Raw genomic sequence first — 26,021 nt, 5'->3', positions numbered from 1 at the left:
GATGATGGCCATTCTGACCGATGTGAGGTGATAGCTCACTGTAGTTTTGATTTGCATTTCTCTAATTATTAGTGATGTTGAGCATCTTTTCATGTGCCTCTTGGCCATCTGTATGTCTTCTTTCGAGGAATGTCTATTTATGTCTTCTGCCATTTTTTGATTGGGTTGTTTGTTTTTGTGATATTGAGCTGCATGAGCTGCTTTTATATTTTGGAGATTAATCCTTTGTCAGTTGCTTCATTTGCAAATATTTTCTCCCATTCTGAAGGCTGTGTTTTCGTCTTGTTTATGGTTTCCTTTGCTGTGCAAAAGTTTGAGTTTCATTAGGCCCCATTTGTTTATTTTTGTTTTTATTTTCATTACTCTAGAAGGTGGGTCAAACAAGATCTTGCTGTGATTTATGTCAAAGAGTGTTGTTCATATGTTGTCCTCTAAGAGATTTTTTATAGTGTCTGGTCTTATGTTTAGGTCTTTAATCCATTTTGAGTTTATTTTTGTGTATGGTGTTGGTAGTGTTCGAATTTCATTCTTTTACATGGGGCTGTCCAGTTTTCCCAGCACCACTTATTGAAGAGACTGTCTTTTCTCCCTTGTATATTCTCGCCTCCTTCGTCATAGATTAGGTGACCATATGTGTGTAGGTTTATCTCTGGGCTTTCTATCCTGTACCATTGATCTGTAGTTCTGTTTTTGTGCCAGTACCATACTGTCTTGATTACTGTAGCTTTGTAGTATAGTTTGAAGTCCGGGAGCCTGATTCCTCCAGCTCCGTTTTTCTTTTTCAAGATTGCTTTTGCTATTCAGAGTCTTTTGTGTTTCCATACAAATTGTAAAATTTTTTATTCTAATTCTGTGAAAAATGCCATTGGTAATTTGATGGGGATTGCATTGAATCTGTAGATTGCAAGAAAAAAAGGGAGAGGATTCAAATCTATAAAATTAGAAAGGAAAAAGGAGAAATTACACCCGACAGCAGAAATACAAAAGATCATAAGAGACTACTACAAGCAAATGTATGCCAATAAAATGGGCAACCTGGAAGAAATGGACAAATTCTTGGAAAGGTACAACTTTCCAAGACTGAACCAGGAAGAATTAGCAAATATAAACAGACCAATCACAAATAATGAAATTGAAACTCTTAATTAAAAATCTTCCAGCAAATGAAAGTCCAGGACAAGATGGCTTCACAGGCGAATTCTAACATTTAGAGAAGAGCTAATGCCCATCCTTCTCAACCTCTTCCAAAAAATTGCAGAGAGAGGAACACTCCCAAACTTGTCCTACGAGGCCGCCATCACCCTGATACTAAAACCAGACAAAGATATCACATACAAAGAAAATTACAGACCAATACCACTGATGAACATAGACGCAAAAATCCTCAACAAAATTCTAGCAAACAGGATCCAACAACACATTAAAAGGAGCCTACACCATGATCAAGTGGGATTTATCCCAGGGATGCAAGGATTCTTTAATATACGCAAATCAATCAATGAGATACACCATATTAAAAAATTAAAGAATAAAAACCATATGATCATTTCAATAGATGCAGAAAAAGCTTTTGAGAAAATTCAACACCCATTTATGATAAAAGCTCTCCAGAAAGTGGGCACAGAGGGAACCTACCTCAACATAATAAAGGCCATATACGACAAACCCACAGCAAACAGTATTCTCAATGGTGAAAAACTGAAAGCATTTCCTCTAAGATCAGAAACAAGACTAGGATGTCCACTCTCGCCACTATTATTCAACACATTTTTGGAAGTCCTAGCCATGGTAATCAGAGAAGAAAAAGAAATAAAAGGAAGCCAAATCGGAAAAGAAGCAGTAAAACTGACTGTTTGCAGATGACATGATACTATACATAGAGATTTCTAAAGATGCTACCAGAACACTACTAGAGCTAATCAATGAATTTGGTAAAGTAGCAGAATACAAAATTAATGCACAGAAATCTCTTGCATTCCTATACACTAACGATGAAAGATCAGAAAGAGAAATTAAGGAAACAATCCCATTTACCACTGCAACAAAAAGAACAGAATACCTAGGAATATCTAAAGAGGCAAAAAGACCTGTGCTCAGAAAACTATAAAACACTGATGAAACAAATCAAAGATGATGCAAACAGATGGAGAGATATACCATGTTCTTGGATTGGAAGAATCAATATTGTGAAAATGCCTAATCATTAACCCTTGAGTCAGCCCTTTGAGACTCAGGGAGGCCTGGGAGACTTTTACTTCAAACTACAGGGACACAGGGGCTTGTATATGGTTTTATATACTTTGCTTTGTTTCACCCTAGCATTGGAGACAACCAGATGATGCAGAAGAAGGAGGGAAAGAGGATATTATAAGGAAAAACCCAGTAGGAGTGAGATATCCTTCATAATATATAGAAATCCAGTTTTTAGGCCAAATCCTGCTTCTCCTTGGAAATCATAAGCTCTGGATTTAGACTGAGGGGGTTTATTAGATATTTAACATATATTTAATAGACTTCTATTATATTCCAGGTACTAGTCCAGACGGGGGTGCGGGCGCATATAATAGTGAAAAAGATGGACAGAAATCCGTCCCTCCCAGAGGGGAGCCAGAGCACACGCCAGTAGAATAGAGAGTAGATCAGTGGCTGGTAAATGCTGTGGAGAAGAATGAAGCAGGGAAAAGAGGTAGGAGCAGGAGGTAGCAAGAGGGATGGGGAGCTGTTTTAAGGATGTTCACGGGAGGCCTCAGAGGCATGGTGAAGGGAGCAGAGGCCTGCAAGAGGTGAGGGAGCCCCGGTCTCAAGGGAGGCGGGGGGTTTGCTTCTTATTAGCCCACATAGCCCCTCCTTTGCCAAGGGGAAGCTACCTGATGGTAGGCCCCCAGGTGTGTTGTGCTGGGGACTCCCAAACATCTGCTCCAGGGATAAACTGTGAGGGCTGGAGGCCGGCAAGGCTCTGTGGAAGGCCACGGCCACGGAAGTTCAGGCCTGCCAGCTGAATTCATAACTGGGTGTCAGCTCAAGTGTGAAGCACGACTGGAAGCAACTTCTCTAATTTGCAATCCTTGAACCAAGCTGAGCCGCAAATTAATGTTTTTATTTTTTTTTTTTCTTTTCCCCCAGTGAGCTGAGCACCGAACCAAGGATTTTTCAAAACAGCAACACCTAATAAGCCAGTTCGAACCAGAACCAAGCCTATTCATTTCCTAAAAGTATTGAACTGGAACAATATGGGAATATTACAGTATCTTTCAAACTAAACCAGAATTGAGCTGATCATTCACAAATGCCAGCTTGAGATGGAAAAAAAATCTTTTTGGAGAGACAGTTTCGCTTACATTAAATGTCTGGCTTAAGAGTCTGCCCGCCTCACTGCTAAATTATGCTGCCTCGTGGCCTCTTTTTTAATGGTAACCTTGGACTTAATCCTTACGTTTAACTTTTCGTTTGTACACTTGGTTTGCCTACTTCTTCAACATCTTCTTGACACTGGGAGCCGCATTTTGCATTGCCCAGAGGTCTTAGCACGAGTCCTGGCACATGATAGGTGTGTGGGTATGGACGTGAGCGGTAGGGGAGGAGAGGTGGGATTGTGGCATGAAACCACCAAGAGCTTGAAGTTTATTTTGCAAGCCAGAGGGAATCATGGCAGGATTTTAAGCACAGGGTGGTGAGCTCAGATTTGCGTTTTTGATGGATCACACTGTGGGGCAGTGGTGTGGAGAAGGGGACAGGAATGGAGGCTGGGGGAGATTGGTTAGGAAGTGAATTGCAGTCATCTGGGTGAGAAGTGACAAATAGCAGTGGTGGTATCTGGTGGGCCCTGAAGTCGGAAACTGTCTGCATCCAAATCCTGGCTTTCCATTTCCTTGCTGTGTGGCCTGGGGCAAGTCACGCAACTTCTCTGTGCCTCCGTCCCCTCCCCTGTGGGCTGCAGAGGCTAATAACGAACGTTGACTCCATTACATGCCGGTGTAGACGTTGTGTGTAAGGAGTAGAGCACTTAGAACAGTGCCTGACAGCAGTAAACAATTTTCATTAGTGGGGATGGAGAGAAAGTAATAAATAGGAGATCTATATGGACGATAGAATCAACACAACTGGATATGTGGAAGAGTAAGGGGGAGGAGTTAAGGATGAGCCTGAGGTTTCTGATTTGGGGAGTGAAGGAGATGGTGGTCACATGCCTGTAGGGAATTTGCGGGAAGAATCAGGTTGGAACGGTAACATTTGAACATGGTGAGTGGAGGGTGCCTTGACCTCATAGGACTGAGTATCAGTGGAGCAGTACAGGGTGCAAGTAGATACAGACGTGGGAGTCACTTGAGATATTGGGTGTGTCACATTCACCAGGGAGAGGACCTAAAGTGAGAAGACAACATTCAAGGGCAGGTTGATATTTAAGAAGCAAATTTAAGAAGAGGAGGCTACAGAACTGATGCCTGAAGAGGGGGGAGGGAAACCAGGCACAAATAGGGATCCCAGAGGCCAGAAGAGGGTATTTCAAGTAGGGGATGATCAACAGTAACAAATACACCAACACTTCCAATCAAATAAAGACCGCAAGTGTTTCTGGTGGCAATGTGGCTTCACTGGGGGCGTGACTGGGGTGGCTTCTCCTGGGGAAGGGCAGGGAAGGCAGGTTACAGGGGGCTGAGGAACAGCTGGGAGGTGGGGGAGTGGAGAGAGTACGGGTGGGCAACTCTTCCAAGAACCTTCATCCTGAAGAGGTGAGGCAAGGTGCAGGCCCTCAGAGACTTGGTTTCCCTGAATCAGGTTTTGGATTCTCTGGATTTGGCCAGACCAGGGGATGTTACAGAAATGGTCCACGTCTTTACCTGGCTGATGCCTCGTACCCTTCTGAAGGAGATCTGCCCCAGAGCATCCTCCTATCTCAGATACCCCCTCTCTGTCCATTGAACAAAGATGATATGAACACGCTAATTGTCTCTCTGTTTTCCAGTAAAATCCAAGGTCCACGAAGGCAAGCATCTTTCCTGTCTGTTCCCTTCTGTTTCCCCTTCACTAAGTCATGCCAGGCATTATGTTGGCATTAATCCCTGTCTTCACTTTATTACTCCATCACACAGGGCTCCAATGATGGGACCCAGAGGAGAAGTTTCCCTCAGGCCTTAAATCCAGGCATGATTTTCCCTGAGCCAGGGAATTGTTTCCATCACCTAGACACCGTGCCTTGTTCCATGATTCCCTCTGATTATTTCCTCTCTCTTTGGTCACTAGAACATGAAGTCAAATTTGCATCCCATTTTAACAGATGATAGGACGTCCATTCAGGCACTTTTTTTTTTTTTTTTTTTTTTTTTTTGTGGTACGCGGGCCTCTCACTGTTGTGGCCTCTCCCTCTGCGGAGCACAGGCTCCGGACGCGCAGGCTCAGCGGCCATGGCTCACGGGCCCGGCCGCTCCGCGGCATGTGGGATCTTCCTGGACCAGGACACGAACCCGTGTCCCCTGCATCGGCAGGCGGACTCTCAACCACTGCGCCACCAGGGAAGCCCCAGGCACATGCTTTTGTGTGAATACATTCAACACATCCCTAGCTTCAGCTGATTTTTCCTCACTTTATTTTCTAATTCCCTGATTTCCTTCTTTCCTGATATTTACTTTCTCATCCTGAAGGCATGTTTCCAGGTTGCTTCAAATGCCATTTGAAACGAAGTGAGAGTATACATCAGTAGTGGGAAAGATGGGATGGTAACTAGCGGAAGCTGTGCAGGATGAGTTGTTGTTTTTTCATTTATTTTATTTATTTATTATTTTTGGCTGTGTTGGGTCTTCGTTGCGGCGCGTAAGCTTCTCATCGCGGTGGCTTCTCTTGTTGCGGAGCACAGACTCTAGGTGTGCAGGCTTCAGTAGTTGTGGCACATGGGCTCAGTAGTTGTGGCTCGCGGGCTCTAGAGCGCAGGCTCAGTAGTTGTGGCACATGGGCTCAGTAGTTGTGGCTCGCGGGCTCTAGAGCGCAGGCTCAGTAGTTGTGGTGCACAGGCTTAGTTGCTCCGCGGCATGTGGGATCTTCCCGGACCAGGGCTCGAACCCATGTCCCCTGCATTGGCAGGCTGATTCTCAACCACTGCGCCACCAGGGAAGCCCCAGGATGAGTTTTTGAGACTGCAGAGGAGTGAGATGGGGAAGAGGCTGAGGTTATAGGTAGTGTGAGGGGATGTGATCCGCAGCTCTGTTGGGTTTTCATATAGCAGGGCCATGAGGAGGAGGTCACCATAAATGGTCCGGTGAGGAGGTACAGGGGTATCAGTAAGGAGAGGTCACCAGCTGTGGGGGGCATATTCTTCTAGAATGCTTCATGGAAAAGTTGGGACAAATTCAGTCTTAAAGAAGGAATAGGATCCAAGTAGTGCAAATAAACCTCACATTTGTCAAGAGGGTTGAGGATGGAGTTGAGGATGGCAGTAGCCACTGTCCAGGTGGCTGGACATCTGAATCAACCTGTGCTGGGAAGACGGCCGCAGCTGGATGGGCATTGCGATGGCCTGGAGAGGTCAGATCATGACCTCTATTTGGAAGCCCCTGGGGCGGGGCTCCCTGCCAGGGTCAGAACAGGACAGGACCTGTCCTCTCTTGCTTGGCTGCTTGACCTGCGTCTCCTGGTCCAGCTTTTAAAAATCAGCCTGTTTGTTCCTGCCCATTCCAATCCGCTTGCTTTGCAGACCTCAGTGTCAGCGGAGAGGGCCGGCTGGATTGAAATTCTACTTAAGGTGCACAGAGCACACCTTCCTTGCCGACTCATCAACCAGTAGTAAGTGGAACTTCTTGACAGTTTTACATTCCTGCTGCTAAGGAGCAGCTGGTGAGTTCCTCCAGAGAAGCGGTCTTGGGGAAGTTTTATCAGTATCTGGCTACAGTATGTACTTTCTGTCTCTCTCCTCTCCCCTCTCTCTTCCCCTCCTGTCCTCACATCTCTCCCCTTTGCTTCTCCTCCATCCCTTCTCACTGAGAATTAATTTAGGGACCAGGGAAGGCTTTCTCTGCACAGTCTGCTGAGTTACTCATTACTGCCTTTAGGATTCAAAGAGCTACCCTCTTTTTCAAGATTCTTTTAATGAGCCATTTCAGCCTCGGACTTTCCACTTTTGCCCGTGCCAGACAACAGCCGCTGGGAAGGCCTGGGAAACCAGACTCACTTCCAGAGGTTCACAGCCATTGGGCAGCCGGAGCAATGTAATTATTCCCCATTAGTGCTCTATGAAGGTACAGATGGTGTGTGAGTCCTGATGCTCTTTTGCCTGTCTTTCTCCCCTGCACTGAAACATTTTGGTTTCTGCCCTTTCATTTCAGAAAACAAGGGGTTAAAGCCTGGCTCAGCATGCCTACCTACCTCTCCTGCTGGACAGGTTCATATCAGAGTCCAGGGTTGTAAATTTCCTATGCGGAACCCATGATTACTTGTTATTTACCAGGCGTATGAAGACACGTGTTAGCCTCCAGCAGGAAAACGTATTAATCAGAACGCCCTTTGCTGCTGCAGGAAGCACACAGTCCAGAAAAAAAAAAAAAAGAGAGAAAAGAAAAAGAAAAAATGAGTTACCTTAAAACAAAGGCAGCTGCCTGAAAAATAAGCTAGTGGTCATTTTATTAATGATCACCAGCAAGGCAATTAAAACAGAAGGCCAGATGTCATCTAGGGAGGAGATTTTGGGCCTTCTCCAAGCTCAGTCATCTCCTCCAACAAACCCTTTTTACTTTCTCTCCACTTGTCCCGTCTGTTTGAGATTAGAAGTATTTCTGGCATGCTGTGCAAATGTGTGCAAATTTGATGTAAGTTCTCATCAACTACACTTTGCCCAGTGTGGCTGGGCTGCCAGCCTCCTGGAATCTCAGCAATATGGCCTGCATGCCCATGCCAGGAGTCATTAGTAGTCCTGATGAATTGGATTAGGGCGCTCTGATGGCTCCATGGGGGCCAGGAGTCATTCCCAGCCTCGTAGGGTGTGGAATAGCACGAGGGGACGTTGAAGGCAGGAGGAAAAGGGCTGATTTCCACCGATTTTTAAAATATCTGTTTGGTTTCTGAGTTTTACTTTCATTTTTATGCAGGCATGGCGGAAATTTGCTATCCTGACAGGAACAGTTATCCGGTGATGTCCTTATTCATGTATGTCTTTCAGAGCTGGTCTTACAAGCCAGTGATCACTGCTGAGATGTTCCAGAGGAACCCATCCTGATGTATGAGTGGTTGGATGGAGAGAGACCTGTGTGTGTATATATGTGTGTGAGTGTGTGTGTGTGTACGTATGTATATATGTATACACATACATATATGTACACACACACTGAGTGTCACCATCACAGGGTCAACATCTCATTTGCATATGAATTCCAAATAACCAATATTTGCCTCCTAAAATGGCCATCCTTAAGCAATTGGACATTTTTCATGATTTTCTTGAGGCTGTCATGGGTCTTCCTCCCCTTCTTTCCTCTGAGGTCTTTCTCTTCCCTCTTTACTCAGAGACCCTGCTTGTTCTTTGTAGGCTGAATGTGAGAGAAGGAGTGGGTTGTTGCCGGGTAGGAGAGGCCAAAGGAAAAAGGTGTGGACAACTGGAAGAAAATTTTAAGAACTCATGTGACTACTGCCACCTTCAAACACGACTCTTCTTTTTCTAAAAAAATTTTTTATTTTTATACAATGTTTAAAGGTTACTTTCAATTTACAGTTATTACAAAATATTGGCTATAATCCCCATGTTGTAAATATATCCTTATAGCTTATTTTATACCTAATAGTTTGTGCCTCATACTCTCCCACCCCTATATTGCCCCCCACCCCGTAACCACCAGTTTCTTCTCTGTATCTGTGAGGCGGCTTCTGTTGTGTTATACTCACTAGTTTGTTGTATTTTTTAGATTCCACATATAAGTGATATCATTCAGCATTTATCTTTCTCTGTCTGACTTATTTCACTTAGCATAATGCCCTCCAAGTCCATCCATGTTGCTGCAAATGGCAAAATTTTCTTCTTTCTATGGATGGGTAGTATTCCATTATATATATATATAAATATAAATATATATATGTTACATCTTCTTTACTCATTCATCTGTTGATGGTCACTCAGGTTGTTTCCATGTCTTGGCAGTTGTAAATAGTGCTGCTATGAGCACTGGGGTGCATGTATCTTTTTGAATGAGTGTTTTTGGTTGTTTTTGGATATATACTCAAGAGTGGAATTGCTGGGTCATATAGTGGTTCTATTTTTAGTTTTTTGGGAAATCTCCATACTGTTTTCCACAGTGGCTACACCAATTTACATTCCCACCAACAGTGTAGGAGGGTTCCCTTTTCTCTATACCCTCGCCAGCATTTGGTATTTGTAGACCTTTTGATGATAGCCATTCTGAAAGGTGAAACACAGCTCTTCTTAAACTAGCCCCGATTGAAAGCACAGGATCCTTTTCTGGAATCTACATCTTACCTTTCTTGCCCATACATCATTATGCAAACAGTAAAAAGATGAATGTTGAACTCTTTTAGGACGTTTATGTAATTGTCATATGTAATTAAGTCATAATTATTTCCCACTTTGGAAGAAGGCTCTAACACTCTACTTAGTATGCCACGGTCTGGAGTCCATATGAATAAATTCCTATTGCCTCTCATACTGAAGCTGCCCAAGTAAGAAGCAGCTCAAACAAATCGTAACCCCTGCGTTTGGAGTGTCTGCCCTAATGACTTACCAATGGCTGTATAGAAACAGGTATTCTCTGAAATGTCTGAAAGAGAAGGGAGTAGTTTGAAGGGCTCAGCAGTGTCCAGGGAATATATTAATAAAGATTCCTCTAGACTACACCCTGTTGAAATGCATAGCTGGTACCTGGAAGACAACCTACATTCTAGGTCCCTGAAATAGGCTCCAACCTGACCTTATCATTGGAGCAGCATCACTTAAGCTGACTCTTCAATTACAGGTGACAATTGTATCCAATTTTTTTTTTTTTTTTTTTTTGCAGTACGCAGGCCTCTCACTGTCGTGGCCTCTCTCCTTGCGGAGCACAGGCTCCGGACGCGTAGGCTCAGCGGCCATGGCTCACGGGCCCAGCCGCTCCGCGGCACGTGGGATCTTCCCGGACCGGGGCACGAACCCGTGTCCCCTGCATCGGCAGGCGGACTCTCAACCACTGCGCCACCAGGGAAGCCCCCAGTTTTTAACATCAAACTGACGTATGATGCTTTAGCAACGGCAAATGTAAAACTTTCATTTTTTCCTCTGCCGTGGCATCTAACTGTGCATTTCATGTGCCTCCTGATTGGCAGCAGACTGTCCCTCAGTGGAACTTTGTTTTCTATTACCTGTGAAAGAAAGAGCAAGCCGCTCCCAGCTGGTGGGCACTCGCCCTCTTGGACCCCTGTTCCTGAAGCTCAGGGTGGCGACTGCCTGTCTTTTGGGTGCTCAAGTACTCCTTGGGCTTAAAGCCCTCAAGAGAGACTGGTTATCCCATCTAGCTCTGAAACCCTCTTCTGGTGGGTGCCCCTCTGATAAGGCCATTTTGTGTGGCATTTGTTTTCTTTGTCTTCTCACATACAATAGAATTAAAGCAATGACTTAAAAGAATTAATGAACATTTGGTGACTCCCTATCACAGCCACTAAATTCTAGCACAGTTTTAGATATATATATGTAGCAAATTCGTTTGTTGAAATGTTTAATGTTTTTCTTGGTATAAAAGGTAAACAACTGAAATGCTCCAAGGGTCCCCCAAAGCAAACTTCTTGTACCTTGCCTAGCCCATATTTGGAGTGAGATCACCGCAGATTACCTCTCCAATTTTGGTGAAATACTGTCCAGCTGTTACCATGTGATAGGCTAATAAATTGGTATGTAAATAGGAAGTAACTTTATTTATTTATAGACATGGGATATGAATGAATCGTTAAGGAATAATATTAGGCAGAGCTCAGCAAAATGTGAAAAGGTGTGGAGCAGACCAGAATATTCTACATTGGGTAAAGACCTTAGAAGAGACAGAGGAGGTCTTTAGCAAGAGAAAGATAAGGACGTAAGTCCCTGTCATTCTCCCTGGCAGGGTGTAGGTCTCAATGATGATAGACAATGTTTATGAGCGCTTACTGCTGTCCCTTCAGCTCTGAGCATTCTACATGTGCTTTCTCCCTTAACTGACTTAGATGTAGGTACCGAGGACTGGAAAGGATAGTAGATGGCACAGCAGGAAAGCCCCAGGGTCAGGGTTTGAACTCCAGCAGCCTGCAACGCAATTCTGACACTAACCACCTGGAATTAGGTCACATTTCACAGGTTAAGGGAATAGTCTCCCACAAGCTTGCTCTCATTTCAGACACAAGCTACAAGCTTAGGGGGTCCCCAGGCCATCTGTATCTCTGGCCAGTTGGCTATAAATTTGGGCATTCCAATGACCCCCTTAGAATCTATAATTTGCAGAGCAATTCACAGAACTCAGGAAAGCACTATCCTTATGCGTATGGTTTTATTATAAAGGATGCAAATCAGGACCAGAGAAAAGAAGAGCTACATAGGGTGAGGCCTGAGAGGGTCCCTAACATGAAGCTTTTTGTCACCCTTCCAGCACAATTAACTAGGTGGCTCTACTGAGCTTTGGTGTCCAGAGTTTTTGCTGGGGTTTCATTATGCAAACACAATTGGTTGAATCATTGTCTGTGACTTTAATTCAATCTCTAGTGCCCTCCAGGCTGACATCACTCAGCTCTAAGCCACTAATCACGTAGTGGTTCGTCTTTCTGGCTTGGCCAGCCCCATCCTGAAACTACCTAGGGGCCCAGCAGGGGCCATCTCATTAGCATAAACTCAGGTGTGGTCTGAGGGACCCACCTTGAATAACAAGGACACTGCTGTTACTCAGGGGGATTCCAAGGCTTTAGAGGCTCTCTCTCAGAAGCCTGGGGCAAAGGCCAGCCAAGCTCTTGATCATCCAACACAGTCTAACTCCAGAGGCTTGTCACAGTCTGCAGAAGACTCTCAGCATCTCTTTCTCCCTGGGCCCTATATCCAGCCCTCACGCTGTGCCTCCTGGCTAAACACAGACTTCTGCTTCTGAGGTCTTTCCTGAACAGCCCTGGTCAGGTGGGTGAGTAGAAGGGCTGCCCTCTGAAAATCAGAGGCTGAAGGTTCAGTGTTCTAGCAGGTTACCTAATGAGAAGATGCAGATTTCCCCTGCGAAGACAGGAAGCCATCCATTTGGACAGCAAACGTTTCTACACATTTAAATGGAACCCACAAACCAGAGGGGCTTTTCGCAGAGACCAAGGGCAGCATCTTGTTAAGTGCAGTAAAAATACTTATATGCCACTGAGGGTGATGAGCATATGCAGGGCTCTCACCTGCTGTCAGTGGCTGGAAGCCCAGGAGAGGCGCCAGGTTCACCATTTTACAGACAGAAATGTTGGCGGAGGAGGATGGGGTCACAGACAGCCTGGGACAGAGAAATGCTCCCACTGCCTGCCAGTCCATATGCCTTGGGCCTGGGGACCCAGAGCTCCTAGGGTGCAGGGTTCGGGGTGCTTGGATTACACATTAAATTTACAAGCTCCCCAGTTTCCCAGGAGAGGGGATGCAGACATGGAGGGAGGGGCTCCCCAGAAATGAGTGACCCAGCTGTGCGGGGCAGAGGCTGGAGTCAGAAACTGCAGAGAGATGGGAAAGCAGAAGGAACTGTTTCCCCAGTCTTCGCAGATCACCCCGTCTTCTCCCCAGCATGATTCGTGCCCTCACCACCAGGCCTCCACCTGACAGCCCAGGAGGCAGGCTGTTTCTGTCCCTGCTGTGATGAGTCGGTAACAAGCAGCTTAATATGTGTTGCCTAGCTTTACAAAAAACCCCCGAACTTTCTGATTGTTAAAATAATATATGGACAGTAGAGGGAAAGTGGAAACATGCACAGAGCAAAAAGTTCCTAAACGCTGCCTCTTCTGTAACTCAAAGATAGCCACTTGGAAAAACTTGGTATTTTTCTATCTAAAACCAATGCCAACTAGAATCCCAAACATCACACACATACACACACAAACACACTCATGCGTGCATGCACACGTACATACCTCTGTGTGTGGTTACATAGAGTCACAGCCACACGTGTCCCCTGCTGACTGCTGACTGTCTGAACTCAGGAGCTGAGCAGATTCAGACATGGGGATGCACTTATAAGTAGTATCTGAAGAAGTTTACTTATATTACATTGTAACTATGTTTTCATTCCTCATAATTCTTTTTTTAAAAAATTATTTTTATTTTTAGCTGTGTTAGGTCTTCATTGCTGTGCACAGGCTTTCCCTAGTTGTGGTGAGTGGGGGCTGCTCTTCGTTGCGGTGCACGGGCTTCTCATTGCGGTGGCTTCTCTTGTTGCAGAGCACGGGCTCTAGGCACATGGGCTTCAGTAGTTGTGGCTCGGGGGCTCAGTAGTTGTGGTGAGCGGGCCCTAGAGTGCAGGCTCGGTAGTTGTGGCGCACGGGCTTAGCTGCTCCGTGGCATGTGGGATCTTCCCGGACCAGGGCTCGAACCCATGTCCCCTGCATTGCCAGGAGGATTCTTAACCACTGCTCCACCAGGGAAGTCCCCCTCATAATTCTTTGGAAACAAAATTTTGGATCGTCATGGCCTTGAGCAACTCCCTTAATGTCTCTGACTCTCAGGTTTTTCATCTTTGATGAGGCATAAGGATCCCTACCTCCCACAACTGGCCCACGCAAGGTCTTGAAAAAAGCTGTGGGGGTGCTGGCACTGTGTGGGTGGCAGGTGCCATGTCATCATAGGTTCCCTCTCTGACTCTGCCCCCTTTGGCTCCGACAGTCGACCCCAGGCCCACCTTGCCTCACCTGTCTGCAGACACCTGCGCAGGTCCTGAAGCATCTGGATGGAAAATGCTGAGCAGAGCTCTGAGGAGAGAGGCCTGTGTGTGGGTGGTGGAAGAGGCTCCCAGGAGGCTGTTCGCCACGAGTGCGAGGGGCGGCCCCCAGGAGGGGCAGGAGAGAGGTTACTTCCCAACCAGTAACTTCATTTATTGAAAATCTCTATGTTCCCCAGCTATGACTGAGAGGCCCCAGGGGCCATTGGTGTGGATCAAACAAATGGGCTTGTGGTCGAGCTGCTTAATCGTGCCGCGTGTACACACAGCCCTGACAGGTTCCTTGAATTCTGACGCCTTGCGCGTTAGTTGCTGTGGTGGCTTTGACTGTTCTACAGTGTCAAAGTCTTTCTGTTCTTAGTTTTCTTTTCTTTACTACCGCAATGATTTGGTGAAATGGATAAGGAACATTGATGTAGAAAGATGTGAAATAAATGAGGGGGCATAAACATGACGATGACTCTTCAAATGTGCCTCAGGACGATTTTATCTGATCGCACATTAGGTTCATTTGTTCACTATGTGTACCCTGTGCAGCAGGGTACCTCCTGAACTCCAAAAGCCATTGTTAAAAAGAGAAAATAGAGAGATGATTGTATCCATTTGGCTTTTCATTTATTTAAAATAAAGAGTTCAGAATGTGTTATTTGCAGAAACACTTTAAAAAAAACCCTAAAAAATAAGCCTCCTTTATCTCATCACCTAAAAGGAAAACACAAAAATTATAAAAGTTAATGAGCTTAATTTTAAGGTGCATGTTGCACGAATTCCCGTCATTCCATCGTGAAAGCAGGGTTTGTGTGTTTCGCATGTGGCAGCACATTTTCACGTATGTTCAGTCCCCAAACCAAACCTGATTATTGCAACACTGGGGAATTTATTGTCACCAAATCACATTTTTCTTACGTAATTAATCTAGAGTAAATTAAACTGTGTGCATCACTTGGTAAATGGAAATAAGTACAAATTTGACTACATATTATGAATATTATTAAATACAGTTAAAGATAAAATTTAGAATTCGTTCTTTCACATTATACTGATCTGAATGAGACGTTTTCAACTTAAATCAGTTCTGTATGATATTCTAAGCAAAAATGATAAGACGGTTTTTAAAATTCTGGAGACGGTTGGTAAGGGTCTGTATTCCTGTAAGCAGAATTCACGAGTCACAACCGGAAGTGCTGAAGGAGGGCTCTGACAAGCTTGTTGGCCAACCAGAGCAGTGTTATTTGTAGGGGGTGGTGGTGATTAATTTCTCCTGAAGTATCCATGTTAGGGTCAGAGGCCATTTGCAAATAACAGCAAACACTTTAGTGCGTTCATTAACCAATCATTTCTTAGTGTTAGCTGTTTAATCCTCCCAGCCACTCTGTGAGGCAGGTACCGTTACTAATAGCATCTCCATTTTACAGATGAGGAAACTGAGATATAGCAGTTCAAGCAAATGGTGACTCACACCCAAGCTGTCTGGCTCCAGACTCCATACAATGAAATACTGTGCTGTGTGCTTATTACAGAGCACATGAGCTCTTGATGTCTTGTGGCGTGTGGCTTATTGTTTTTCCTCGTCTTCAGCCGTCAGACCCAAATGCAACCCTCTGTCCTGGGCCAGGTGTAAGAAGCTGGTCCTGTGTTAGCTTGGGTGCCATCTTTCCTCTCCTGAGGGAATTAAGCTGTAACTTTCATTGTCAGTCTAGGGCTAAGTGGGCGACTCAGGGGTAATTACATATTTCTTCATTCTTGCCCCTGTGGTAAAAGCACAAGTAGACTTTGCAGGAGCTGCTGAGCTGTAAGTAAATGTAAAGCATACAGAGATTAGGATTCGTACTGAACCCTTTGCTGGGAGAATAGGCCTAGGTTAACTGTGGCTTGCTCCACATACTTCCCCAGCCCAGCAGTGGGGACGTTGAAGGGATTCTGGAAGAGATAGTCCAGGGCACCCAAAAGGATGAGGGTGGGGCATGACCCCCTTTTCCTGGTATTCTCTAATGGCCTCTCAACCCCCTAGTCTTCTCCATATGGATGTGTTCTGGCTGCCCTTGGTGGTTATGGTTTATCTTTGTGGAACTACCTCAGGCAGAGAGCAGAGGCTGGGGACTCCAGCTGAGGAATCAGGCTGGAATCTCTACTCTGCTCTTTATCAGCTGTGTGACCTTGGGCAAGTATCTTGACTTCTCTGAGCCTTTGTGACCTCATGTGTGCTCTGGGTTAACAACAGTTTTCATCTAACAGGGTTTTGTGAAGATTGAGTGAAGTTGCGATTATAAAGTACCTACTGGTGCCTGGCCCAGAGTACTTGCAGAGAGCGCTATCATACACTAATGTACACTGCACTGACTTGCTTGCCATCTCTCTGTAAAATATACACACACTACAACACACACATGCATACTTACATACATATATCCATATATGTATTTCTTCCTCTTTATCCCTCTGGGTGCCTAGGAAACTTATAGACTTGCCAATTAATATTTTCATTATTTATTACTATGGAACAAACCACCTCAAATCACAGTGGCTTACAACAACCAGCATTTTGTTTTCTCTCCCGATGCTGTGGGTTGACTGGGCTCAGCTGGGCCGTTCTTTGGCTCCATGTGAAGTCAGCTGGGGCTGCAGTCACCAGGGGCCTCAGTGGGGCTTGTGGTGTCCAAGATGGTTCAGTCATGTTGCTGCACCTGTATGTGGCCTCCATGTGGCCTGTGGCTGGGTTCCAAGAAGCAGCATCCCAGGAGTGAGCATTCCAAAAGTCCCAGGTAGAAACTGCAAGACTCCCCATGACTCAGCCTTGAAAAGTCAGACAGTTCCGACTGTATTGGTCAAGCAAGTCACTGAAAACCCTAGAAGCAAGGGAACCTGCATTGCACCTCTCTCTTTGGTGGAGGTTTTCTCACTGCATGTCTGGAGAAAGGGACAGCTCAGGTGGGTGCAGGAACTGAATTGGTCTACATCCCTTCTTGAGGTGTGGCTCCAGGTCTTGGATACCCACCTGGTTTCTTCCCTCCAGCTCTGTACCCCTCTGCCTCTCACCGTCCCCCAGCCCACAGGCCCCCATAGCATTCACCTCTGTCCCACAGAAGCTCTGCTCAGAGCCTAGCGGGCACGGTGATGGGGAATCCTCTCTACACTGGGAGGAGACCAAGATCTCATTAATGTCACAGAAACTTAGAAGAGCCTTTGTTTATCGACAGTGTCTGGCAGTCAAGATTAATGACTTGACGAAAAAAACAAAAATGCTATTTTGGTGCCAAAAAACCCGAACAACTTTTTCTTTCTCTTGGAGTTCTTGCCATAACCATTTTAATACTCCAGCTTTATCACCCATGGCTCTGGGCACCCCTAACCCTACAGGGCGTTATAGCTACCTCGGCTGCCCGCAAGACAGTTCTTGCAAGGAAATGCAAAATGAAAAGTACGGTGCCCTGAAAACGTATTCCATAAATAGTAGCTGTGGTTGTGGTGATGACTGTCCCCCATCCAAATCGCTCATTCACATCTTGGTGGCAGGTACCAGCTTGGGTTACCCTGATATTATCCTGGGCCTTTGGCAAGCCGCCTGCGGGAGGCGGTGTCCTGCTGAGGTCTCCACCGTGTCTCCACGGCCCCTTCCAGCCTGCTGTTCCTCATTCTCTGGTGTCACCTGGCCACAGGGACTGCCTGTGGGCAGTGGATGAGCACAAGGGAGCTGCTGACCCGCCCACACTTACCAGAGCTCTTCGTTTATTTAGGTGTTGACTGGCCATCTCTCCAACTAGAACGTAATCTCCCAAGAACTAGGACTGTGCTGTATCCCCAGCAGCTAAAACAGTGCCTAGCACATCGTGTGCACTCAATAAATATTTGTTGAATGTTGAGTGACTTGACTCTCTCTCTGGTCCTCCCCAGGCACCTGTCTCACGTGTGCCTGTGCTTCCACTTCCTGGGGCCAGGCCAACCCACAGGGGCTCACTGCTGTGCCCACGTTTTGCTCACGAGGTTTTCGCAGGGAGGGAAATTCTCAGGTCATCGTCACTGGCTACTCCTTACAGGACTTCACAGTGAGAGGTGTGCCTTGCCAGTGTAGAGGTGGAGCCTCCAACGAGGGGGGGCATAGTCCCTGGCTCACCCAGAGCTTCTCAGCAGATGACCTGTCTCTGGGGATGAGGGCTCTGCTCAGACTTTGGTAGCAGGAAGATGTCTGGAATCGTCCAGAATATGGAATACTGTCTCAGGCTGCTGGTGGGCGGCCTCAGGAGGAGGCCTTGGGTGTCCAGTAGGGAGCAGGGAACTACCTAGAAATGATGGAGGGGGGTTGGGAATGCGTGGGGAGGCAGATGACTGACACTTCCTATTCTGAATATTCCCCCACCATGGCCATAGAACGCAGACCATCAGTGCTGGGGACTCATCCAAGGCCAAGTAGGTTGGAAGTTCTCCCAATTCTGTAACTGGCCACACTCTGCTGATCTTCAGTCTGGGTGTTCTCCCATCAGTGCCTACAATGACTTCCTAGAAAAAAACTAGTGTGGGCTGTGGGCGACTTGCCGTCTGCCTCACATGTATTCTATTCCCCTTCCTCCATTGACCGCTGTTGGGCCAATGTGACATGACCGTCACACCCTACTGGGGACCTTAGTACAGGATCTGGCCCAGGTAGACACACAGTGAATGCTTGTGGAGTGAAGGAGTGAGTGAGAAAAAGTGAAGGGAGGGAGAAAGGAAGGAGAATTATAGGGATGATGTCATTGCTAGTTCAGAAGTCCCTAAATTTTTATAATAGCAGAAGATTCAAAAGAACACAAATGCCCAACTGTAGGGGCCTGGTTAGTTCACTGCATAAAGAGAGACAATGGATCAGTTAAAAAAAACTCAGCAACTCTCTGTGAGCTGATAAGAAGACATTTCTAAGATACTATATGTAAAAAGCCAAGTCACTCTGGGGGGGGTGTGTGTGTGTGTGTGTGTGTGATAGACTACTTTTGTGAAAAGGAGAGAAAAATAAGACCATCTATTTACATGTGTCATATAAGCAAAAGAAACTCTGAAAGAATACATGAGACCTTAATGAAAATAGTTACCTTTTTGGGTGTGGGGAGGATAGGAGATCGGAAAGGACATTTTTCATTATATATATTTATATGTTTTTATGCCTTTTATAATTTTTGTACCTGGAAAATGTATTACTCTTTCCACAGAATGTCTTTAAGTCCCAGTAGTCAGGGAGCATCGTGGAGGAATTTCCTTTATCTAGTGCCCAGCGTAGCATGTGACTAGAGCACTCCCTCAATCACCACAAAATTGATTTCGTAATAGAATCTTATCCTTCTCATTCTAGTCAAATTTATCTCATCTGAATTGTTGCCCTCCGGTTATAAGAGAGGAAAGAGAAAATAGCTTGGCTTGAAATAAATGCTTAGATATTGATATATCTTTTTACTTCGCAGTTGGCGTGAATTATGTTATTGCTGTCCAAATCTGTGGGCAGTTTTTACCTCAACAAGCATTCGGTTTTACAAGTAAATGTTTTTAACTATCAGAAAAATTAGTAAGATTCAGGTATGGATGGATACCACTGGCCACAATTTCTGCAAAGGTGGCCAGTCAGAAACCAGCCTCAGTTTCAACGCCTTTTCGGTCTCTCTCTCCTTTATATCACTGTCTTCCTTTGAACAAGTATCTGTTCAACATCTTTTAGGGGTAAAACTGTAGATAACAAAAGTCAGTGACCTATGTGGGTGTGTGGAAACCATTCATATGTCTATAGAAGGTTGTTTTTATTCTGTGTTTGGGGAGGAATAGTAAATTATTGCACTGTAAACGTACTGGCATAGTAAGTGGCTTATACTCTTAACTTTAATACCAATTGGTAATTTCCTGAGTCATTATAATCAGGCTTTAACATATTAACTCTGTAAAGACTTGATCAATGTCTTCACTGAGAAAAAAACGTTACGACCTAGCACATTTCCATCTATTATAATGTGCTTGGTCAATAAACATCATTTTTATTGTAATTATGGAGAGCTGAACTCCCCTCTCGTGCAGACCGTCGTGAAAACAGAAGCGTGAGATTGTGTGGGATCAAGGTGCCATCCATAATAGCACATTCAGCTGGATTTATGTCCCTCTCCAATTAGGGGACAATCAAGCTCAAATTAATTTAGCTCACAGCTAACTAATGAGCAACAGCAAAATAGCTCAGTATAAAAATTGTTATTGAATTTTATTTCCTTCCACTTGATGTACCTTGGTGTCCTGGGAGAAGATGCCAGCTTGAGGTCTGGGGTGAGGGACCTTGAGGTTGTCTCACCTGCTCTGTTCCTAGGTTTCATGACAGCTCCGTCCCCTGGTGGACCAACATCTAATGAGTTGTTAGAGGTCCACAGAGATGGGCTTCTTCGGTCAACTCATCCTTGATGGCTGCCTTTTTTTTTTTTTTTTTTTTTTTTTCAGTACACGGGCCTCTCACGGTTGTGGCCTCTCCCGTTGCGGAGCACAGGCTCCGGACGCGCAGGCTCAGCGGCCATGGCTCACGGGCCCAGCCGCTCCGCGGCATGTGGGATCTTCCCGGACCGGGGCACGAACCCATGTCCCCTGCATCGGCAGGCGGACTCTCAACCACTGTGCCACCAGGGAAGCCCGATGGCTGCCTTTTGAGTGAATTCTGTGCTCTAGGCCACTGTCTGGTATAATTCCAGCCACATCTATAACTTAAAATTTTCCAGGAACCACATTTTAAAAAGTTAAAACAGGTGAAATTAATTTTGATATATTTTATTTGACTCTATGCAAAATATTATTTCAGTGTGTAAAAAATGATAAAATATTAATGAGCTAGTTCACATTCTTTTGTTGCACTAAATCTTCAATAACAGATGTGTATTTCACATGTACAGCATTTCTCAATTCAGTCTAGCCTCAGTTCAAATGAGCAGGAACCACGTGGGGCTGGCAGCTGCCATGTTGGACAGGGCAGGTCTGGGCTGAATTCCTTCTACTGTAACAAGGTTTTACTTCCCTCTTTAGGGTTTGCAGGTTGGGGGTAGGTGGGCATCGGCTTTGGGGGCTTAGTGGCAGTAAAGAACATGCAAAACCTAAAAGCATGAAAAGGTACTACATTTTCATTTTTCCTATTCGTCTAGCATGCCGTTGGCATATTTACAGTCGCTGTGAATTGCCTTACTGATCGTGCCACCATCCACCTTCCACACTAATAAAGGCAGAATAGATCCTCATAAATATCCTGTTCCCTCATTATCAGAGCTTGGCTTCACCAATTATGGCCTCATCAAAAAGTTTTTTTGTCATATCATTATTATTTGTTGCCATGAAAAAAATGCACATTTTTTGGAAGCCTGACTCTAGTGTGATTGCTTTGATATCAGACAGGGCATGAAGCATATTGTCAAATGTCTATTTGGGGAATAAGGAGCCACTGAGTATTTTATCTCACTGGCCATGTTCCTGAAGAAAGCACAGACTGAAATCTAGGAGAGTATTTTAATTGTTTAATATTATAAAAGTTTAATAGGAATTCCGAGGCATAAGGCAAAGGCATCGTTTGTCACTGAACTTGATGACTGCAAACTGGGAGTCGTGTGGTGTGTGCCTGGGGCTCTGGTGTTTCCATCACGAGGAGACCCTCAGCATCTAATGAAATGGGGTGTGAGGAAGAGAAGGGGAGGGGGAAGAAGGGCCACTGCCACGGCTGCTCCCATGGATGTTTATAGCCATGAATCAGGCTGCCCGCCAGCGCAGGAGGCATCAACCGGGTACAGTCTCATCACTGCTGTTTCCACCCTGTCCTCTCAGACTGGATAGGTAGCTTCCAGAGTCCCGACTGGTCTCCCCGTGTCCAGCCACGTCTTCTCCTCAAATCATCCACCACACAGACTTGGGAGATTTGTCTAAAATGCAAGTGGGAGCCCATCACTCACTGCTGAAAGTACTTGCGGGGCTGCCTCCCCATTGCCCTTGGGTGAGAGACTACGTATTCCTTGGCAGTGGTATACAGGCCATTGTATGACCCGGCCCCAGCTAACTGCCCTTCCTCTCTCTTTCCCTCCCTGCTTGCCTCCCTCTCATGTTTAGTTTATGCCCCTGCATCTCTGCGGCTCCCATGTCCCTCCTCAGCCATCTTCACCAAGAATTTTAGTCCACCTCCTTTATAGGACTCTGCTTAGGCTACACCTCCTCCAGGAAGCTTTCCAAGCTTCCCTCACCCCACTCCAGGCAGGTGAAATGCCTGTGCTCTTTACTACTTTATACCCTCAGCAAGTTGTACCCACCTCAGTCATGATGCCTGTTTGGCCACCATCTTCCATCCAAACAAGACCTTGCCTCACTCGTTTTTTTTTTTCCCCCCTTGTTTTTAAAAAGTTATTTATTTATTTAATTTTGAAGTAGAGTTGATTTATAATGTTGTGTTAGTTAAAGGTGTGCAGAAAAGCGATTCAATTATGCATATACACATATCTATTCTTTTTCAGATTCTTTCCCCATATAGGTTATTACAGAATATTGAGTAGAGTTCCCTGTGCTATACAGGAGGTCCTTGTTGTTTATCTACTTTATATATAGCAGTGTGTACGTTAATCCCAAACTCCTAATTTATCCCTCCTTCCCTTTCCCCTTTGGTAACCATAAGGTTGTTTTCTTGTCTGTGGGTCTGTTTCTGTTTTGTATGTAAGTTTATTTGTATATTTTTTAGATTCCATATATATGTGATTTCACATGATATTTGTCTTTCTCTGACTTACTTCACTTAGTATGATCATCTCTAGGTCCATCCATGTTGCTGCAAATGGCATTATTTCATTCTTTTTCATGGCTGTGTAATATTCCATTGTATATGTGTACCACATCATCTTTATGCATTCACCTGTCGATAGACGCTTAGGTTGCTTCCATGTCTTGGCTATTGTATATAGTGTTGCTATGAACATTGGGGTGCATGTGTCTTTTCAGATTAGAACCTTGTCTTTTCCAGGAGTGTCATCTCGCTCGTCTTTGAATCCCATGTGTACGCTTAGTGCCTGATGCACAGCGGGTGCTCAGTGGGGGTCTGCTGATGGACTGGACCTGTCCTGTGAGGCAGGCAGAGTTTTCTGGACCTTTTCTCTCTACTGGCAGATGAGGCATGATGTCAGCTCTGGGGGAGGGTCAGCTGGGCCCCCTCAAGAGGGGACAGGTGATGGGGCTGAGTCATCTGCCCAACGCCTGCCGGACACAGATAGCACATGGCAGTGAAAGTGGATTGCTTTGGTTCAGCGTGATGATGTCTGGGGACCCCACCAAGAATGTACATTTAGGAACGGAGTGGAGGGGATGGGGATGGAGGTGAGGCCTGAGAGCGCAGGAGTTTAATCTCCATCTTGATGGCAGTGGGATCCAATGAAGCGTTTTTAGCAGGGCGTGGGTGGTCAGGTGTCCTGGACCCAGGCTCTTAGAGCTCACGTTCGCGGCGTGTGCGTATCTCTGCCAGTCTCTGATGGGGGGAGCTGCAGAGGATGGGGCCAGAGATAGGGACTTGTGTCAGCTAAGAATATTAACAGCTTGTTCCTGCTGTTAATAAAGAAGGAACAAGTGGATATTAGGCGGTCACTGGCCTTAGCGCTCTGACTTTCCAGCGTCTTCCTGTGAGGTGCATCTTATCTTCCTCATGGCATTTAAATCCCTCTGGAGTTACCTTCTTATTTATTTATTTACTCGTTTGTTGGCTGTGTCCACCGCTAGAATGTACACCGTGTGAGGAAAGGGGCCTCATCACACCACAGAGGTGGTCTCATGCACCTCCAGGCTTCCAGATCCAATATAAAAACCCGGAGCTCAATTTCCCAGGTGGACGTTTGGAAGCATCTCCCAAAGGGTCAAGGCCTTTCCGACATTTTGTACACAATTGATTTCACCAAGCTGGTTGCCCCATCACCACCTCAGGGACCTTTATCTTTTTTTGCTCTTACTGAACAAATGAGCCACTGTGACACGGGATACCGATTAGCAATTCGTACAGCAGTTATTTTAAAAATTGGCAGCATTCCATTGTTTTGTTCCTTAATTCTTTTTTTGTTTGTTCCTTAATTCTTAATTCACATTTTTAATGTACTGGGCCTTCATTCATACAATGGGATTTCCTCTTCCGTATGTGCCTCTAATGGATCAAAGGGTTCTTCCCTCCCTCAAATAATTATGAACATTGAAGAGTTACTGCAATTGTTCAGTCATTTAAAAATTTGAGCTGAGAATATTTATGGCCTTTCCTGTCCTTCCCTTTGTGCCAAGTTAGTAGTTGCTGGTGTAAATGTGGCTGAAAATGTGGAGTGCCATTCTGATACTTCCAGAACCTTCTCTTGGCCTAGCACGTGGTGGGATTTAGAGTCCCTGTCCCGTTGGAGGCCATCATTAGCCTTCCGGTCCGCCCCGCACTGTGATGTAAATGGTCAACACACAGGTCCCCACCTCTCACTGTGCCCATCCTTCCGGCTCCCGCGTTAGCCTGGGCTTCTGCAAACATAGCCCTTCCTCTATAACGAGATCACTCATTGAATTGTCCAACGGAGTTTCTGGAGAGGAACAACTTTGCCCTCTCCATCTCTGTCTCCCCAGAGCCCTCTGAGAGGGTGGTGGGCATCCATGAATGATTCCGAACAACTGAGTTGTAATAAACACAACATCCAAATGTATTCTGTATGACAGTCATTGTTCTTAGTTGCTTTTAAATATACTAACACATTGACTCTTTACAGTTACCCCCTGAGGCAGGTACTGTTACCCCGATTTAATGGATGAGGGACTAAGCCAGAGAGAGACATTGGGTAGCCTGCCTAAGGTCACACCACCAGTACTGGGAGAGCAAGAGCCACTGGGTGGCCCCAGGCAGGTGACACCAGAGCCCGCCTGCCAACACCCTGCACTGCACTGCCTTCTGGTGTGGGTGGAAGCCACCGCTTACTTATATGGCATTAGGGACAGGAAGCAGAGCTTTCCTTTGTCTGATTCAGGGGCTTCCACGTTGGGACACCAACCCATTCCCCCCTGATCCCAACAACCATCTAAGAGTAGAAATAAATGCAAATAGCAAGAAGTTGAATTGACACGGACCTTCCTTAATGCCCGAGGACTACCTGGTAGATGCCAAGTCAGAATGCTGGGGAGAAAAGCTTCCCCCCGCTCCCTCTGGTCCTGTGTATGTGGCTTCCGGTAGCGCTGGGGAAAGGCGATCCAGCCTCCGTAAGGGACAGGGCCCTCTGAAGAACTTGTGATAGGGCTAGTGGGTAGAGGATTGGCCTCAAGGGCACACATGGCTCTGCCACCACGTACCCATGAGACAGGTCACTCTGAGCCATCTGTACTCTGTAAGATGCAGGTGCCCCTTAGGTGCCCGGAGACAGCCTGGCAGAGCGTCGTTGCCAGGAGTTTCAAAAGAGAAGGGACTGAAATTAGGTCTTCCCATGTCTATTTTGCCAAGTAAGGAGATTTTAAAAGGGACAAAGTGAAAGAAAAAGACCATCTCTTGCCACCATCGTTCGGTAACAGTATTTTAACTCCCTAAAATATAAATGGACTTATACAGCTAAGGAAAGGAAAAGTCCATTCAGTTGAGTTCAGATGGTTCACCTTAAGAAAAACTCACATTTTGTTCAGTTCAGCTTGGACCTGTGACGTTCTGTCAGCCATCACTGAGGGCCAGCTTTGGGGAACAAGTAATGTAGGAAAAACAGAGCAGAAAAAAAAGAGCAGCCCTTGGGCTTCCCTGGTGGCGCAGTGGTTGAGAGTCCGCCTGCCGATGCAGGGGACACGGGTTCGTGCCCCGGTGTGGGAGGATCCCATGTGCCGCGGAGCGGCTGGGCCCGTGAGCCATGGCCGCTGGGCCTGCGTGTCCAGAGCCTGTGCTCCGCAGCGGGAGAGGCCACAACAGTGAGAGGCCTGCGTACCGCAAAAAAAAAAAAAAAAAAAGAGCAGCCCAGTCCTACTCTTGCTGCCCATTACTTGTGTAACCTTAGGTAATTTCTTTAGCACCTTTAATCTTTACTTTTCTCCTCTATGAATTGTGGGCTGCTTGCCATGGGCGTTGTGAAGCTTAAATGAGGCACGTTGAGTGCCTATGACCTGAGGGAGGAGTTCAGACCATGCTTAGAGGTTTTAGAGCTGTGATTCTGACAGGCT

The 26,021-nt window shown here is 45.7% G+C and overlaps 2 protein-coding genes across 7 annotated transcripts in view; both read left to right on the top strand.

Annotated features, from left to right (window-relative positions):
- The window catches only part of GPR39 (G protein-coupled receptor 39), a 247,336-nt gene that overhangs the window by 96,576 nt on the left and 124,739 nt on the right, over positions 1-26,021 (top strand). The gene's annotated exons all lie outside the window — the stretch shown is intronic.
- Positions 1-26,021, top strand: part of SLC35F5 (solute carrier family 35 member F5) — a 280,557-nt gene that overhangs the window by 225,125 nt on the left and 29,411 nt on the right. For all 6 annotated transcript variants that reach the window (XM_089916890.1, XM_089916889.1, XM_089916888.1 and 3 more), the window contains one exon: positions 1-26,021. This exon is cut by the window's left edge and continues 19,325 nt beyond it; it is cut by the window's right edge and continues 29,411 nt beyond it. The gene's annotated coding sequence lies outside the window, so the exon portion shown is untranslated.

The sequence above is a fragment of the Delphinapterus leucas genome, chromosome 8 (genome assembly GCF_059928025.1).
Source record: "Delphinapterus leucas isolate spDelLeu-1000000601 "Yukka" chromosome 8, BTC_Dleu_Yukka2, whole genome shotgun sequence".
NCBI classification, from domain to species: domain Eukaryota; kingdom Metazoa; phylum Chordata; class Mammalia; order Artiodactyla; family Monodontidae; genus Delphinapterus; species Delphinapterus leucas.
This window is presented reverse-complemented; position numbering and strand designations above follow the sequence as displayed.